The sequence below is a fragment of the Mauremys mutica genome, chromosome 4 (assembly GCF_020497125.1).
Source record: "Mauremys mutica isolate MM-2020 ecotype Southern chromosome 4, ASM2049712v1, whole genome shotgun sequence".
In the NCBI taxonomy this organism is placed as follows: domain Eukaryota; kingdom Metazoa; phylum Chordata; order Testudines; family Geoemydidae; genus Mauremys; species Mauremys mutica.
In genome coordinates, this window is record NC_059075.1 from 103,401,817 (window position 1) to 103,419,817 (window position 18,001).

Here is an 18,001-nt window from a genome sequence, read left to right on the forward strand (position 1 = left end):
TGACCCCCCCACACACTTCCCTAACCTCCCTTCTCCACTGTAGTTTACTCCTTTCCACCTTCCATAGACCCTCACTCCCCGTTCTCTTCCTAATGCTCCTATTAATCTGCCCCCACTAAGGCAAATTCTCTGTTGGTATAACTCCACCGACTTCAGTAGTGCTATGCCCGCAGAAAATTTGTCCCATAATTCTTTCCATTCTTGATTTCATACCTAAAATGCTGCTGTCATGTTTGGAACATTCCCTTTACCTTTATCTGCCAAGCAATCTCTCACAGCTCCCGTTCAAACCCACCTTCTCTTCAGGTAATCCTTCCCATCTTCCCCTCATCCACACTTACTGAAATTGTTGTCCTGTGACTTGGCTTGGGTGTGTCTCATTTAGTCTTGATTCACATAGATGCTGAGCATTCATAATTCAAAGTGAAGTTATTTGGGAGTGTGTGTGCTCAGCAACTTTAAAATCATTGCCTACGCTTTCAAGGCAAGGACCACGTCCCATATCTGTTTTATAAGTAAGTACAAGTTTACTGAACAATTTGCTTTTATTGATAAGTCATTCTGTTCACTCTTGCAATAATGAATTATCAGCTTTTGCCTGTGAACACAGATTTTCATGAATTTGTGAGAATTGGTAAATTTGATCAAGACCCAAATGTAACCATCATTAATTGTACTAAGTGGCAAAATTCCACTGGGGAACAAATCAACTTCATTACATCAGAGCAAAACCCATAGCTTTTACACCAGTAAAAAAAAAAAAATCACATTAAGCATTTTTGTGGAAAATATTGAAAGTTTAGAGACTAAATGGATGTTTTCTCTTTTCAAGTAATATCACATCTGTGATTTCCAGCTTGGTGGGAGAGTTTTTGGGAAGTGCGGGGAAGAAGGGGGTGTTTTTCCCTACACAGTTCTAATTGATCTGTGAGAACTGAATTTCTACCCCCAAGATACAAACGCTGTATGAATATCTGTAGTGGTTCAGTATTTGTGATCCTCACCAATAGCTTGCCAACAACACACACACGCCATCTTTACTAATGCAATGTACTTGTGCAAATTCTGCATGCTTATTCATGCAAAACTCCCATTAACTTGATCTACTGTTGATGCTCTTCAGTAATAATTTTGTAAATCAAGACAATCAAGATTTGACTCTGTTCATATAAATGAGCAGCACTTGCCTGATTTTCAAAGCTGAGCATTCATAACTCCCAGTGAAGCTCAGCATCTTTGAAAATCTTGTCACATCACAACATACTCCTCCCAAATTATGCTCTCATTTATACCCATGAAATTCCATTAACTTCAACAAAGTTGCATCAGCGTGAGAGCAGAATTTGGCCTATATAAAATTAAAAAATTGTATATGCTGTGTGTGAGGGTGAAACACCATGAATTTTATAAGCTATTAAAAAATAAAAAGACAACCCTAAACTCATTTCTGTTGTACCTCCAAGAGACTGAAACAGCATCAGAAATTAAAGATCATTCATTATGTTTAACCCCTAATCTGTTGAGCTCTCAGAACATTTGTTATACTAAATCAGAATTTCACTTGCAATATTCAAACATGTTTTGATGGAAGAAAAAAAGATTATGAGAGGCACACTGCCTCAGCTTATAACATCAACACTGCTCTCTTGTGGCAGAAACTTAAAGTGAAATATTGATCTGCTTTGCACTAAGCACCACAATGCTAGGATATATAATAGCCTGATTGGTGAGGGAAATACGAAACAAACACCTGCCAATAAATATGGCTGCTGAAGTGTGGCATAAATAAGATAAAAAGCAAAAACAACAAGAGAGATCACTAGGCGCTAACTTCTCAGGTGTGAAGTATTCCGCTGATCTTTCTTACTGTGTAGTGTTCATGCCAAGCTTTCAAGGAAAAAACACTACTACTTGCAGCAGTCAGAATTCTCTTTTCCAGCCAATTCTTGAGACAACTTTATCAGAGCCGAGTTAAGAGTCAGTCTGTTCATTTCCAAATATTTATGCCTTCAGGAAATTCAAACCATAGTGCCAGATATGAAAGACTATTGCTGTTATGCCTTAAGCTGTTGAGCTCCAAGTCATTTGATATTTTGAATCAGAGTTTCATTTGTAATTCAGTCACTTCCTCATTTTTCTCCTCCAGCCTCTATATGTAGAATATGGAAGGTTGGTCTCAGTGGCTAAGCAACGATACAAATATACAAACACGCTCACTCTCTCGTGTTAACAAGCCATGGCTTCAATTCAGCAAGTTACTTAGCCCTGGTCTACACTACGAGTTTAAGTTGAATTTAGCAGCGTTAGGTCGATTTAACCCTGCACCCGTCCACAGGACCAAGCCTGTTTTGTTGATTTAAAGGGGTCTTAAAATCGATTTCTGTACTCCTCCCCGGCGAGGGGTTTAGTGCTAAAATTGACCTTGCTGGGTCGAATTTGAGGTAGTGTGGATGCAATTTGATAGTATTGGCCTCCAGGAGCTATCCCAGAGTGCTCCATTGTGACCAGGTAGACAGGAAAAGCCCTGGGAACTTTTGAATTTCATTTCCTGTTTGGCCAGCATGGCGAGCTGATCAGCACAGGTGACCAAGGAGTCCCAGAATCGCAAAAGAGCTCCAGCATGAACAGAACGGGAGATACTGGATCTGATCGCTGTATGGGGAGAAGAATCCATGCAGGCAGAACTTGGTTCCAAAAGATGAAATGCCAATATATTTGCCAAAATCTCCAAGGGCATGATGGACAGAGGCTACAACAGGGACACACAGGGGTGCCATGTGAAAAGCTAAGGAGCTGAGCAAGCCTACCAAAAACCAAAGGATGCAAATGGTCGCTCCAGGTCAGAGCCCCATACATGCCACTGCTATGATGAGCTGCATGCAATTCGAGGGGGGGGCTACCACTACCCCACCACTGTCCGTGGACACCTGCAAGGGGGGAGTCTCACACAACAGGGATGAGGATTTTGTGGATGAGGAGGAGGTGGTGGTGGTTGAGGATAGCTCACAGCAGGCAAGTGGAGAATCCCTTCTCCCTGGCAGCCAGGAACTGTTCATCACCCTGGAGCCAATACCCTCCCAAGGCGGGCTCCTGGACCATGAAGCCAGAGAAGACACCTCTGGTGAGTGTACCTTTGTAAATATAATACAGGGTTTAAAAGCAAGCATGTTTAATTATTAATTTGCCCTGAAGACTTGGGATGCGTTCGTGGCCAGTATAGCTACTGGAAAAGTCTGTTAACGTGTCTGGGGATGGAGCGGAATTCCTCCAGGGACATCTCCATGAAGCTCTCCTGGAGGTTCTCTAAAAGCCTTTGCAGAAGGTTTCTGGGGAGGGCAGCCTTATTTCGTCTGCCATGGTAGGACACTTTACTACGCCAAGCCAGTAGCAAGTAGTCTGGAATCATTGCAGAACAAAATATTGCAGCGAATGGGCCCAGGCTTTGGTGGCATTCAAGCAAGATTTGTTCTTTATCTCTCTGTGTTAGCCTCAGGAGAGTGATATCATTCATAGTCACCTGGTTGAAATACGGGAAATTTGTTTAAGGGGACATTCAGAGGTGCCTTTTCCTGCTGGGCTGTTTGCCTTTGGCTGAAAATAAATCATCCCCGCTGTTAGCCATGCAGTGGGGGGGAAGTCCATTCATGCTGAGCTGTTTGCGTTTGGCTGACAGGGATCTTCCCTGATACTAGTGACGTGGTGGGAGGGGGTGAAGCGATCATCCCAGAGAATTGGAGCGGGGTAGTTGGATTGTGCTGCACATTCACTCTAAAACCACAGCCCCTCCTTTTAAATGGCCAACCCAATGGCCTTTGCTTGCTATGGGAAAGGAGGACGCTGCTGTTTGAAACTGTTCCCACATGTTATGAAGGTTGAAGAAGCCGAAACCCTTCGCCTTACCATGGCTGACTTCAAGACGAATTCTGTTGCCCAGCCGAGCGTGTGTGATGTCTCACACCAAACCGGCAGGCACTCAATATAAGAGGCAAAATCCAACCTTGTATCAAAAGCACATGTGCTATGTAATGTGAATCGCTTGATTCAGTGTGAAATAGTCTTCCCTTTGTTCTCTAAAATGTATCTTTTTAAATACTACTCTCCCTTTTTTTCCTCCTGCAGCTGCAAAATGTTTCTACTCTCTCCCTATCATCTCCGTCCCAGAGGCTAGTCAGATTAGAAGGTGAAAAAAAAGCATTTGTGATGACATGTTCTCAGAGCTCATGCAGTCCTCCTGCACTGAAAGAGCTCAGCAGAATGTGTGGAGGCAAACAATGGCAGAGTCCAGGAAAGTGTTAAATGAATGCGACGAGAGAAGAGAGGAGAACACTGAGAGGAGGTAGGATGCAATGCTGAGGCTAATGGGGAAGAAAACTGACATGCTCAGGCATCTGGTGGAGCCCCAGGAAAGGCAGCAGGAGCACAGACCGCCACTGCAACCCTGTATAACCACCTGCCCTCCTCCCCAAGTTCCATATCCTCCTCACCCAGATGCCCAAGAATGCGGAGGGAAGGCTACGGGCACCCAGCCACTCCACCCCAGAGGATTGCCCAAGCAACAGAAGACTGGCATGCAGTAAGTTTTGAACTGTAGTGTAGCCTTGTCCTTCCCACCTCCCCTCATCCACCACCTCACCCGATACTTCCCTCCCCACCCACCCCTCCCAGGCTACTTTGTGAGTTTCCCCCCTATTTGTGTGATGAATAAAGAATGCATGATTTTGAAACAATAATGACTATTGCAACTGAAAGTGCTGATTGAAGGGAAGAGGTCGGTTGGCTTACAGGGAAGTAGAGTCAACCAAAGGGGCAGGTTTTCATCAAGGAGAAACAAAGAGAACTGTCACATTGTAGCCTGGCCAGTCATGAAACTGGTTTTCAAAGTTTCTCTGATGCACAGGGCACCCAGCTGTGCTCTTCTAATCACCCTGGTGTCTGGCTGCGCATAATCAGCTGCCATATGATTTGCCTCAACCTCCCACCCCGCCATAAATGTCTCCCCCTTACTCTCACAGATATTGTGGAGCACACAGCAAACAGCAATAACAATGGGAATATTGGTTTTGCCGAGGTCTAACCTAGTCAGTAAACTGCGCCAGCGAGCTTTTAAATGTCCAAATGCACATTCTACCACTATTCTGCACTTGCTCAGCCTATAGTTGAACTGCTCCTTACTACTGTCCAGGCTGCCTGTGTATGGCTTCATGAGCCATGGGAACAAGGAGTAGGCTAGGTCTCCAAGGATAACTATTGGCATTTCAACATCCCCAACTGTAATTTTCTGGTCTGGGAAGTAAGTTCCTTCCTGCAGCTGTTCAAACAGACCAGAGTTCCTGAAGATGCAAGCATCATGCACCTTTACCGGCCATCCCATGTTGATGTTGGTGAAACATCCCTTGTGATCCACCAGTGCTTGCAGCACCATTGAAAAGTACCCCTTGCAGTTTATGTACTAGCTGCCAAGGAGGTCCGGTCCCAAGATAGGGATATGCGTTCCATCTATTGCCCCATCACAGTTAGGGAATCCCATTGCAGCAAAGCCATCCACTATGACCTGCACATTTCCCAGAGTCACTACCCTTGATAGCAGCAGCTCAGTGATTGCGTTGGCTACTTGGATCACAGCAGCCCCCACAGTAGATTTACCCACTCCAAATTGATTCCCTACTGACCAGTAGCTGTCTAGTGTTGCAAGCTTCCAAAAGGCTCTCACCACTCGCTTCTCAACTGTGAGGGCTGCTCTCATCTTGGTATTCCTGCGCTTCAAGGCAGGGGAAAGCAAGTCACAATGTTCCATGAAAGTGCCCTTATGCATGCGAAAGTTTCGCAGCCACTGGAAATCATCCCATACCCGCAACACTAGATGGTCCCACCAGTCTGTGCTTGTTTCCCGGGCCCAGAATTGGCGTTCCACGGCCATTACCACCATGATGTCCAAATTGCCAGAGCCCGTGCTTTGAGAAAAGTCTGTGTCCATGTCCTCATCACTATCGTGATCGCGCTGTTGTCGCCTCCTTGCCTGCTTTTGCAGGTTCTGCACATGCTGCAGGATAATTGCAAGGTGTTTACAATGCTCACAACAGCACCGGTGAGCTGAGTGGGCTCCATGTTTGCCGTGGTATGGCGTCTGCAGGAGAAAAGAGTTGCAGCGGAAGCAGTGGATGACGACGGATGCCACAAGAATAGATATTTATACAGAAAGACAAGAGGACCTGTGAGGTAGATTCATGGCACCAGGAGAGCAGAGTTGCAGCGGAAGTGGTGGAGGATGACAGTTAGCACCATGCACATTTCCCTGAGGAAGAACACACGTATCCGGGAGCACATGACAGACAATGTGGAGAAATTCGCTATTGAGACAAGAGCAGCAGAGCAGAATTGCTGTGGAAGCGGTGTATGATGACAGTTAGCAGTCCTATTGCACCATCTGCTGACAGCAGCACCCAGGACACAACAGCGGTGGTGTCGGTGAGCTGAGCTGGCTGCACGCTTGCCGAGGTATGGCGTCTGCACGGAAAAAAGGTGCGAAATGATTGTCTGCTGTTGCTTTCATGGAGGGAGGGGCGACTGACGACATTTACCCAGAATCACCCGCAACAATATTTTTGCCCCATCAGGCATTGGGAGCTCAACCCAGAATTCCAGTGGGCAGCAGAGACTGCGGGAACTGTGGGATAGCTACCCACAGTGTAACACTCCGAAAGTCAATGCTAGCCACAGTAGTGTGGATGCACGCCGCCGACTTAATGCACTTAGTGGGGACACACACAATCGACTGTATAAAATTGCTTCCTAAAAATCAACTTCTATAAATTTGACCTAATTTCGTAGTGTAGACATACCCTCACACACATTTGTCAGTTACGCTCAGGCGTAGCCCCACTGATTTCAGTGGGGTTACTACCATGCTTAAAGCTACATGCATGCTCAAATACCTTGCTGAATCAGGGCCTAAGTTTGGCAATCGTCATCAGTATGATTTTAAAAGTTTCTTTCATTTCTGTCCTTGTTCAAACAACTAGTAACATTTTCTCCTCAGCTTGGAAATTTAGGACATTTATGTCCTATCACTAAAACAGTGTTCAAACTGAAATCTGAGGAAACCAAGGACAGATTTTTAAATGTATTTAGGCACCTTGTGGTATTTTCAGAAGCACCTAAGTAACTCCCAGTGATTTCAATAGGAGTTAGGCACATAGGAGCTTTTGAAAATCCCCCTAGGCACCTAAATATAGCTTTTAAAAATCTGATCCTGCTTTCTGTAAAGAAGCTGTTGTGATAAATTTCTAGCGGAAAAGCATAGGTGGTATTTACCCAGAGGACAGCCCACAGTTTGGTATGTTTTCTTTAGATTTAAAAACCACAAATAAGTGAGTTTTTTCAAAGTGTTGTGAATGGAATGTATGCAATTGTACACAATTCACAGTATTCATTAACAGGGCAAACCGTCTTGCACAGAAGGAGTCAAAGCTGCCAGTTATGTACAATGTCACTTTTTGTGCAGAAGCTGAGATATAGTCTCATGCCATTCATGTAGTGCAGCATACTAAATATTTTGAGACACTTTGGCAGCACAGAAACAAGGGACAAGAATACATCACCAATTTCAAGGTCAAATTGAAGTCAATGAAGCTGTGTCAGTTTATACCCAATAAAGTTTTAAGCCAAATTTTCTATCTTCCTGAAGCTCAGCTAGGCCCACACTTCAATGCAATATTTTGTTTATGTATTGAAACAAAGTTGCTATTTACTTGCCAGAGATTAGCGAGTGAGTGAAAGGGAGGTGTTGAATCATTACAGGAGTTCTTTTTTTCCTTCAGAGAACTATCTCTACACTATGGAGATTACACCAGCATATCTACAGGTCATAGCCTATATCAGGGGTCGGCAACCGATGGCATGCAGCTCGCCAGAGTAAGAACCCTGGCGGGCTGGGCCAATCGCGGCTCCCACTGGTTGCGGTTCGCTGCTTCAGGCCAATGAGGGTGGTGGAAAGCCGCGGCCTGCACATCCCTCGGCCCACGCCGCTTCCCGCCGCCCCCATTGGCCTGGAGTGATGAACCGCAGCCAGTGGGAGCTGTGATCAGCCAAACCTGTGGACGCAGCATATAAACAAACTGTCCCGGTCCGCCAGGGTGCTTACCCTAGTGAGCTGCGTGCCAGAGGTTGCCGACCCCTGGCCTATAGTCATAGCCTACAGCAATGGAAGGGATTTCTCCATATACCACCTCCCCAGATGATGGTAGCTAAGTCAATGGACGCATTCTTCCATCTACATAGCTGTGTCTACACAGGGGGTTAGGTCAGCATAGCTACATCTGTTGGGGTATGGATTTTTCAGGCCTCAGTCCAGCACTAAGTATTCCCTTTTTCTTTCCTTTGATATCTGATAATCACTTCTCAGATGCAGAAGCATTGCTTTATGATCTCTGGTGGAGAATAGTGCTTCCTGCCCTGAGCTTCACATGGACAGTGAACTCCTTTCTATGTTTAAAAAAAAAACCTCAGTCTCTAAACACAAGACACTTTCCGGTGATTTTTTAACACTGAAATTCTAGATTAGCAAAGAAAGGCTAGGATGTTCCAGTTAAAAGATGCTAAATATAATAGTTTCAAGACCGATAGGGACTGGGGCAGTATAGGAACAGGACTGAAAGAGGCCCATCACAATGTATTGGATTGTTCACTCCACCCATGTTGAGAACAGCATTGACCAGCTCCAGAGAAAGCTGTACAGTCTCTCTGCTGCAGCGACAGTGCTGCAAAAGGTCTGGTTTGAATGGGGTGGTTGAGGAGATTATTGGTTCCTCACGAAGAATTTTTAGGGCTTCTCCACAGAGAGGAAGAGAGTTTCCAAACAGGTCATGCATCCCATTTCCACCTCTGATGTTTATTTGTATGGAACATAAATGACAATCCACACAGTACTTCATCTCTCCAGGTTTTTAAAGTGAGTTCAGAGTTCACGAAAGCTAATTTATAATCCTGGAGACTTTATAATCCCATTCCCAATTTAAGACAAAAGTAGTACAACAGAGGTAGAGTTGGCACCTGTTTTTTCATTCCCCTGTAGAGTTAGGCAGAAGGAGGGGCCATGCAGGACACTTTATGTGCCTAGGCATGTCCCATTTATCCTCCTGAGATCTTGATAAAACTTTCACAGAGATACTCTGCAATCCTCTCCCGAAGGTTTCTGGGGATTGCTTCCTCCCCAATAGAACACTTTCCCACCCCACTCTGCAATAGTTTGGCTGGCACCATTGCAGTAAACAGGCTAATGGCATATGGGCCTGGACAGCTTCAGAATGCCAATAGCAGCTGTGTTCTCTGTGCCTTTGTGACCCTCAGAAGTGAGATATCAGCTAAAATCACAACCACTTGTGGAAAATAGTGTCAATATTCTGTGCCATTGCCCTATGCTCATATCCATGGAATAGGGACCAAAATTTTATAGCTTCATGCAAGAGAAAAAAAAATGACCCCACCCCTCAGCAGGCCATACTCACCATGGTTGTGGCTGGAGAACAGTGCTGTGCCAAGGCACTCCGAAGCCACTGGCGTGGCTAATCCTTTAAGTGCTCTTTCAAAGCCACCATCAACTGCATAGGTCCACACTGGGGTCTTGTAATAGCCCTTGTGTCTGGCTGTTTAAAGTCAGCTGCCACACCACCTCCATCCTGACGGCAGCTTTTCCCCCTTTACTTTACAGATATTATGTAGGATGCAACAGGCAGCCAACACCACTGGGATGTGTTTCTGACTGAGATCCAATCTAGTGAACAAACACTGCCAGTGTTTCCTTTGGTCTACCAAAAGCACATTCAAACAGTCAATCTGCACCTGTTGAGCCAGTAGCTGAATCTTTTCCTGGTGCTGTCAAGATGGCCAATGTACTGCTTTATGAGCCCGGGAGCAAAGAGTAGGCTGGGCCCCCCCGAATCACTGTTGGCGTTTCATAAACTGTCCCTACTTGCAGCTTTCTGAACAGGCCTGTGTTCTTAAAGATGCAGGCATCATGCACCTTCCTTAACCAACCCACACTGATATAGATGAAGTGTCCTTGTGATCCACCATTATGTCTTGCACGTTGCCAAGAGTCACAGACCTGCATATCAGGAGATTATTAATGGCCCTGTAGACTTGCGAGACAACAGTCTCTCCTGTGAATGTTCCATCTCCAAATGATTTCTCACTGACTGGTAGCAAATCAGTGTTGCATGATTCCAGAGTACAAGCATCACTCATTTCTCCATTGTCAATGCAGCTCTCATTTTGCATCCAAAAGTTCTGCAGCCACTGCTTGTCATCCCAAACCTGCATTACGATGCAATCCTACTAGCCAGTGCTTTTTTCTCTGGCCCAGAAGCAGCGATCCACTATTTGCAGCTGTTCCGTGAACGCCACCAATAACCCTGAATTGTTTTTTCACTATGTCCCATACAGGGGCGGCTCTAGCTTTTTTGCTGCCCCAAGCACGGCAGGCAGGCTGCCTTCGGCGGCTTTCCTGTGGGAGGTCCCCAGTCCTGCGGATTTGGTGGCTTGCCTGCGGGAGGTCCGCCAGTCCCGCGGCTTCAGTGTACCCGCCGCTGAATTGCCGCTGAATCCGCAGGACCAGTGGACCTCCCGCAGGCAAGCCGCCAAAGGCTGCCTGACTGCCGCTGTAGACGAGCGGACTCACCCTTGCGGCGCCTCCTGCTGGTGTCTTCTGGGAATTAGCTCGATTCCAGCTCCGGAGTGCCCTCTGCAGGCCAGTGATCCGCCTGTCCTCTGGCCCCCGTGTCCCTCCCTGGACCCCGGTGCCCTTTTACCTGGGGTGCTGCCCCCTGGCAGTAACCCCTCAGTCTTAGGATCTCCCCTCCCTGGGGAACCCCACCCACTATCCCCACCTTGCCTCAGTATATGGCTACTGCCTGTCATTGTCTAGCCCCACGTCCTGTTGCAGACTGCAGTATCAGCCTACTCATCACTGGCAAGGTTGGGTTTGGACCTGCTGCCTTGGCCTACCCCTGGGCTTCCCTGTGCAACCCCCAGTACCTGTTAGCCTTATGCTAGGCCGCAGCCTGGGACTTTCTAGGCTGGAGCTCCCCAGCTCCTCTGCCTTTCCCCAGCCCTGCTTCACTCAGGTACCTTATGTCCAGCTCCCTGCAGCCAGGCCCATCTCCCTCTACAGCTAGAGAGAGACTCCTTGGACCTCTGGCTCACAGCCTCTTATAGGGGCCAGCTGGGCCTGATTGGGGCATGGCCACAGCTGAGCCTACTTTCCCCAATGGGCTCAGCTTAGTAGCTCCCAGCCACAACCTTCCCCCAGGGCTGTTTTAAGCCCTTCAGGGCAGGAGCAGGGGACCACCCTGCTACGGCTGCCCTCGCAGGGACTGGCAGGCTGCCCCCCCCCCGTGGCTTGCCGCCCCAGGCACGCACTTGGAGCACTGGTGCCTGGAGCCACTGCTGGTCCCATAACAACCTGTCCTAGAAGAAATCCTCACATCTCCAGTTGTTGCGGTACTTCCTGTGGAACAGCAAATACAGGAGAATCATGTGACCTGTATTTGCAACATTCATGAGAATAGCGTAGAGCTCTGCAGGCTCCATGCTCCTCTCAGAGATGCCAGGCACCAAAAAGTTACACATGCGTTTGTGGGATTTTAAGTCACAAAAATTATGGAATATGGATAGTACCATGGGATGGAGAAAGTTGCGTGCTGAGAACTTGACCCCTAGCTGCCAGAGATCTCTAGGCAAGTCATTTCTACCCTACAACACATTGCAAAAATTTCCCAAAAGGAACTGTGCTGGACAGCAGCACCTGGGAAACAGATACCTACCCAACATGCACCACACTTTACATTGACTCAAGCACTCCTGGTGAGTATGCACAGCACTGACACAAGTAGCAAAGTATGCATGAACCCAAGTGATATGTAAATGTAAGCGTCCGCATGCCAACATAACTTGCATCAATCAGAGTTTGTAGTGTAGACGTAGCCTTAGAGCTTTGTATTGTCTCTCTCTAAAGGGGCAAACTTAACTTAGATCCAAGGCAAATGAATGTCTTTGAATCACTTTGATAATGTTAAAGTTACCACTTTGACAAGATAAGATACCATATTGCTGATTCAGTCACTTGCATAATGATCTAATGACCTTTCCTGATTGATGCCAAGCTCTAAAAATACACACAGGACCATTAATGAGCCTCAGCTATTAAAAAAAAAAAAAATCACCCACACCTGGGCAATTCTGAAAAAGTGACTTTTTATTACAGGAAGCTGAAGCATTTAATTATCCTGCATCCTAATATAGTTGTAGGAAGAAGTGAATTAAGAAAGGAAACTTGAATCATTATACCAAATCTTTAAGTGAGAAAGGATTATTCCTTCTTTCCATACAGATGCCAATAATCACTGATGTAATTAGTAACTTGTAACTTGTAATTCTCCTTTACAAGAGCGAGTTCCCAGAGGAAACTGCCTACAACTAGACTAGTGGATTGCAGTTACTTTATACAAACAATGGACCCAGTCTTGAAAGGGGCTCAGCGGTGGATCCAGGCACCAGCGCTCCAAGAACATGCCTGGGGCGGCAAGCGTGAGGGATGCCTTGCCGGTCCCTGCGAGGGCAGCAGTCAGGCAGCCTTCGGCGGTGCGCCTGTGGGAGGTCTGCCCGTCCTGCGGATTTGGCGGTGGGCACGCCGAAGCCACGGGACTGGCGGACCTCCCGCAGGCAAGCCGCCAAATCTGTGGGACTGGGGACCTCCCGCAGGCAAGCTGCTGAAGGGGCTATGCCACTTAATTCAATTTATTTTACACCACATTGAAGATTGTTTCAGGGGAAGCCTGGCTGCTGGTGAAAGACAGTTAGGGTATCAAGTATCAGAGGGGTAGCTCTAGGAGTAGGATTTTATATTTATATTATAAAAATTAATGTATAATTTAATTATTAGCTAATCTCATGTTCTTTGCATAGCATAACATAGCCATGTTAGTCTGTATCCACAAAAACAACAAGGAGTCCAGTGGCATCTTAGGGCATGTCTACACTTACCTCCGGAGTGATCAATCCAGCGGGGGTCGATTTATTGCATCTAGTGAAGACGCGATAAATTGACCACCGAGCGCTTTCCAGTCGACTCCAGTACTCCACCGGAGCGAGAAGCATAGGCGGAGTCGACAGGGGAGCTTCAGCAGTCGACCTACCGCAGTGAAGACACCGTGGTAAGTTGATCTAAGTACGTCGACTTCAGCTACGTTATTCACATAGCTGAAGTTGCTTAACTTAGATCGATCCACCCACCCAGTGTAGATCGGGCCTTAAAGACTAACAGTTTTTTGCCCATGAAAGCTTATGCCAAATAAATCTGTTAGTCTTTAAGGTGCCAGTGGAGAGGCATGGAAGGCAGTTTGGGAAAGCAGGATAAGAACTCTGATGATGTATCAGAAACATATAATTAATGCAAAATTAAGGGGGACAATTTAAATGTCAATATTGTTACACTTCCAGAGTTAACAATCGAGGGCAATTCACACCTCCCAGAACTATGGTTTCACTCTGTCTGCAGACAGAAGTGATAAAATATATACGTGTAGAATAGCAAATACCATGTTTTCTCTACAAGCATGAGGGCTAGTTTTTGTTGTTGTTGTTTTTTTTTAAATGGTAGCTTAGTCCTTGGGTCACGATTTTTCAGCAAAGGGCAAATAGTCTGGTAAACTTTGTGGCTTCAAAATTGCAGGGCACATGGAGCCCTACATATTACACTGACAAAATCCAAGGTAAATAGAGAAAACGCTGGCACAAACAGCACAACTCTAAATACCTATTTAAGAGCTGAGGGACAGTTTCCATTTAAATTCTCTGTACCATTTTTCATTGTTTCAAATCACCACCACACCATCATATACATTAATAACTAAGCAGCTCTTGACTAGTTCCAAACAAAAGACAGAATACAGAAAACTTCAACATGGTATTAGTGATAGTGTGTAAACATTAATGTCTAAGGAAAGTGTGCGCAGCATCAAGATGCAATGAAGATTTGAAAGAGGGAGTGCAAGCAGAAGACAGTGGCAAGGCTCTCCAGCGTCACTGTAAAATACTCAAAGGAATGATGAACCTCTGTGAGTGGAGTTCTTTTCAATGGATCTCTGGCATCCTGCCATCAGTCAACAAAAGTAGCCCCACAGTTATCGTGTTACTGCTTTCACAAAAAAGGTGACCTTTTTGGCAGAACAGAAACTGCTGTAGTTTTCTCTTTCTGAGAATCACTATTAAATATACTGAGGTAACACCTCTAAACAAAATGTACAATAAATGTATTACTTTAACAAAAAATCTGCTGTTCAAATATACACACTGACAAAAGCTAATGCTTCTGAGAAACAGTCAACTGTAAAATGCATTAGGTCTCTTTCCTTCATAGAAGATAGGACTGCAGACTGCTGAGTTGACATGCAAAACTCAGAAATGCCTTAATAAAGTGTGTTGTATCCAGTGCTCTGTGAATCAAATGAGATTTGGATTATCTCGTTAAACAAGAATAGCAGCAATAGTGGCAGTAATGAAGAATAGACCGGCCCAAGGTCAAACTAAATAGTAAGGGCCAGAAGGGTCTCTACTTTTTTGTGCCTTTATTTGTGCACCCAACATTTTTAGGGAGAGGAGGAGTTTGGGTACCCAAATATACAGGATTCTACATGGAAATAGCATGTGCACTCATTTTGGGAAGTTAAAGTGATTATGTTCATGAAGATGCCATTTGCTTGTGCAGTGTCACAGCTGGATAGTGCAATGGAAAACTATGGCCCTAAGAAGGTAAAAGATAATGAAAGCATTTAGCATGTAGAGATGACTTCTGAGGTTCAGTTGAGACTTCAACAACAATGAAATCAGTCAGCAAAATTTACCAGAAAGTTTTCATCCATTATTTTGCAAAGGCTGGAGGGATCTGTTCCTCCTGCTGGAAAAGTCTGGGCACTCCAATAGTTATTTGTGACTAGATCCTGTAGTCCCCACTCAGGCAACTGCTCCCTACCCCCAGTTGAAATCTATGGGAGATTTATCTAGGTAAGGCCTCCAGAGTTGTCATTAAGGTCTGATGCAAAAGTCCATTGAAGTCAAAGGGAGACTTTCCATTAACTTCAATGAGCTTTGTATCAAGCCCTAGTGAGCTGGCTTTATGATGCCATTAAGAAACTAAGATTTTAACCAGCCATATCCTTTCTGATTCCAATGTCCCGTCTGCACAATAGCATTGGAAATTGATAACACCCACATATACATGTGATGTCGTATTATCTCTCTCCCCGTACCCCCTTTACACACACAAAAATCTCTTTTCCTTTTCGGTCATGTTGCTATACCACCATTATCACAAACCCTGATAAATCAGAGTATCCAGTTAAAGTCAATTACTGTGTAGGGGAGACAACACTTATACAGAGTTGACCATTCATATCACACATTGAACTCCAAACTGAAACTTTTACACTGATTTACTCCAGGCAGTCGCAAAGCCCCAAGCATCTCTTTCAGTGTTAGATTACAAAGGCTGGCAATAAGATTCATTCAAGCATCAATACTGCCAGTAAAGCAGATGCTCTAGAATACTGATTAGAGCAATTACATAAACGTCATAGCTACAGGCCTGCTTTTGGCTTAGACTCTGACCTCAGTGTTGCCAGTTCTCATGATGTTACTGCAAGTCAATGATACTTGGTGGGTTTCAAAAAGCCACTGATCCTGGTCTCAGGTAACTACATAAGCAGTTCAAATTTTATTTTTTAATGAAAGTACATTTCTAGCTCTCATATTTGCAGAAAAAAAAAAGATTGAAAACATGACCAGAGTGCACCCCAAAGGTTCAAAATCCAAAAGGTAAATAAGAACCCCAATATCTTATTTTCAGTAAGCCAGGATTATTGGGGGCTTGACATATGATTTTTGAACACTGGGACTGGCAACACTGAAGCGAAGAACAGAAGTACTTGTGGCACTTTAGAGACTAACACATTTATTTGAGCATAAACTTTTGTGAGTTACAGCCCACTTCATCGGATGCATAGAATGGAACATATAAGAAGAGTGAATGTGTGTGTGTGTATATATATACACACACACACACACAGAGAAGATGCCATACCAGCTCTAAGAGGCTAATTAATTAAGATGACCTGTTATCAGCAGGAAAAAAACTTTTGTAGTGATAATCAAGATGGTCAATTACAGACAGTTGACAAGAGGTGTAAGGATATTATCATAAGGAAATAGATTCAAGTAGTATAATGATTCAGCCATTCCCAGTCTCTATTCAAGCCAGAGTTAATGGTATCTAATTTGCAAATCAATTCAAAGCTCAGCAGTTTCTCAGTGGAGTCTGTTTTTGAAGTCTTTCTGTTGCATCCCCCTCTGCCATGTACATTGGCCAAACCGGACAGTCTCTACACAAAAGAATAAACGGACATAAATCTGACATCAGGAACACCAGTAGTGTTCTAACACTCAAAAACCAGTAGGAGAACACTTCAATCTCTCTGGTCACTCAGTAACAGACCTGAAGGTGGCAATTTTATGATAACTATCCTTACACCATTCTATGCATCCGATGAAGTGGGCTGTAGCCCACGAAAGCTTATGCTCAAATAAATTTGTTAATCTCTAAGGTGCCACAAGTACTCCTGTTCTTTTTACGGATACAGACTAACACGGCTGCTACTCTGAAACTGAAGTGAAAGTTTCTTTGGGTGCAAATTTATTAACCGTTACTATTAGCTGGTATGGATGCACTGGTACTAGCACTGAGGTAACCATTTGCATTGTTTACTACTGCTCATGAATCTCATGCAAGAGCTGGCCAGCTGGAACTACTGAATGAAGAACTATCTCCTCATGCTAGTCCCTCCTGGAAGTTACTGTGGGCAAGATGTGTATTGTGATAGGAAATAAAGGCCAGTTGGGACAAGCCATTGCTTTCGTGTGACATACATTCTAGTGCTGGAGGGCTGCCATTTTTCCATAAACAGCTTTTTGTTCCTATCAGTAAAAAGGTGGCAAACTTTGAATCATTCCTGCTGTGGCCATTTAAAGGCAGTAGTTCATATTCTCTCCCATTCCTGAGCTCCACTTGGTGCAACAGAGAGGAATTGGCCATGAGGGAGCACTCTACCCTGCCCTGGATCCAATTAACAGGGTTTGGGGGCTACTATGCCAGCTGACAATGGTCCCCAAAGGGCCATCTGCTAGCTCAGATTAGCCAGAGTGCCTTGTGTTCTAGCTCTTCCCTCTCCTGCTCCAGGAGGAGGGTAGTGTGGAAGCCAGTATATCAGTTCTCCCTTTGCTGGGGAATCCATGGGTTTTCATGATGGAAAACATGTATTCAGTTTTTGTTATTACTGCTTCAAGCCAGAGGGTGAGGCAGCCTTCCCAGCATCTCTAGTTCCAGCACCACTGGGGGACTCCCACCTCCACAGCCCACTCTGAGAATCCTCCTATGGTTACCATACCCACTGTATAGGTGCTTCAACCTGCCTCAGTTTTCTCTTTCTAACAGTCACATACACAGCATGCTGTCAGCTTACTCAGCATGTTCAACTTACAGTGCAGCTCTAACAGATTTCCTCCAGCCCTTCCGCAGGGCAGGGCTTCACAATCCTTTACCACTCTGTGCAAGGGGATTTCTTCTCCCCTTGTAGCGGGGTTCAAACCACAATGTCAGTTTCCTGGCATTATGAGGGTCAGAGGCGGCTCTAGCCATTTCGCCACCCCAAGCATGGCGGCACGCCGCAGGGGGCGCTCTGCCGGTCGCTGGTCCCGTGGACCTCCCACAGACGTGCCTGTGGAGGGTCCGCTGGTCCCGCAGCTCTGGTGGACCTCCCACAGATGTGCCTGCAGATGCTCCACCGAAGCCGTGGGACCAGCGGACCCTCTGCAGGCACGCCTGTGGGAGGTCCGCCAGAGCCGCCTACCGCCCTCCCTGCAACCGGCAGAGCGCCCCCCGCGGCATGCTGCCCCA

At 45.6% G+C, this 18,001-nt stretch overlaps 1 protein-coding gene across 3 annotated transcripts in view; it reads right to left on the reverse strand.

The window, feature by feature from the left end:
* The window catches only part of PLEKHA7 (pleckstrin homology domain containing A7), a 370,306-nt gene that overhangs the window by 351,419 nt on the left and 886 nt on the right, over nt 1-18,001 (reverse strand). The gene's annotated exons all lie outside the window — the stretch shown is intronic.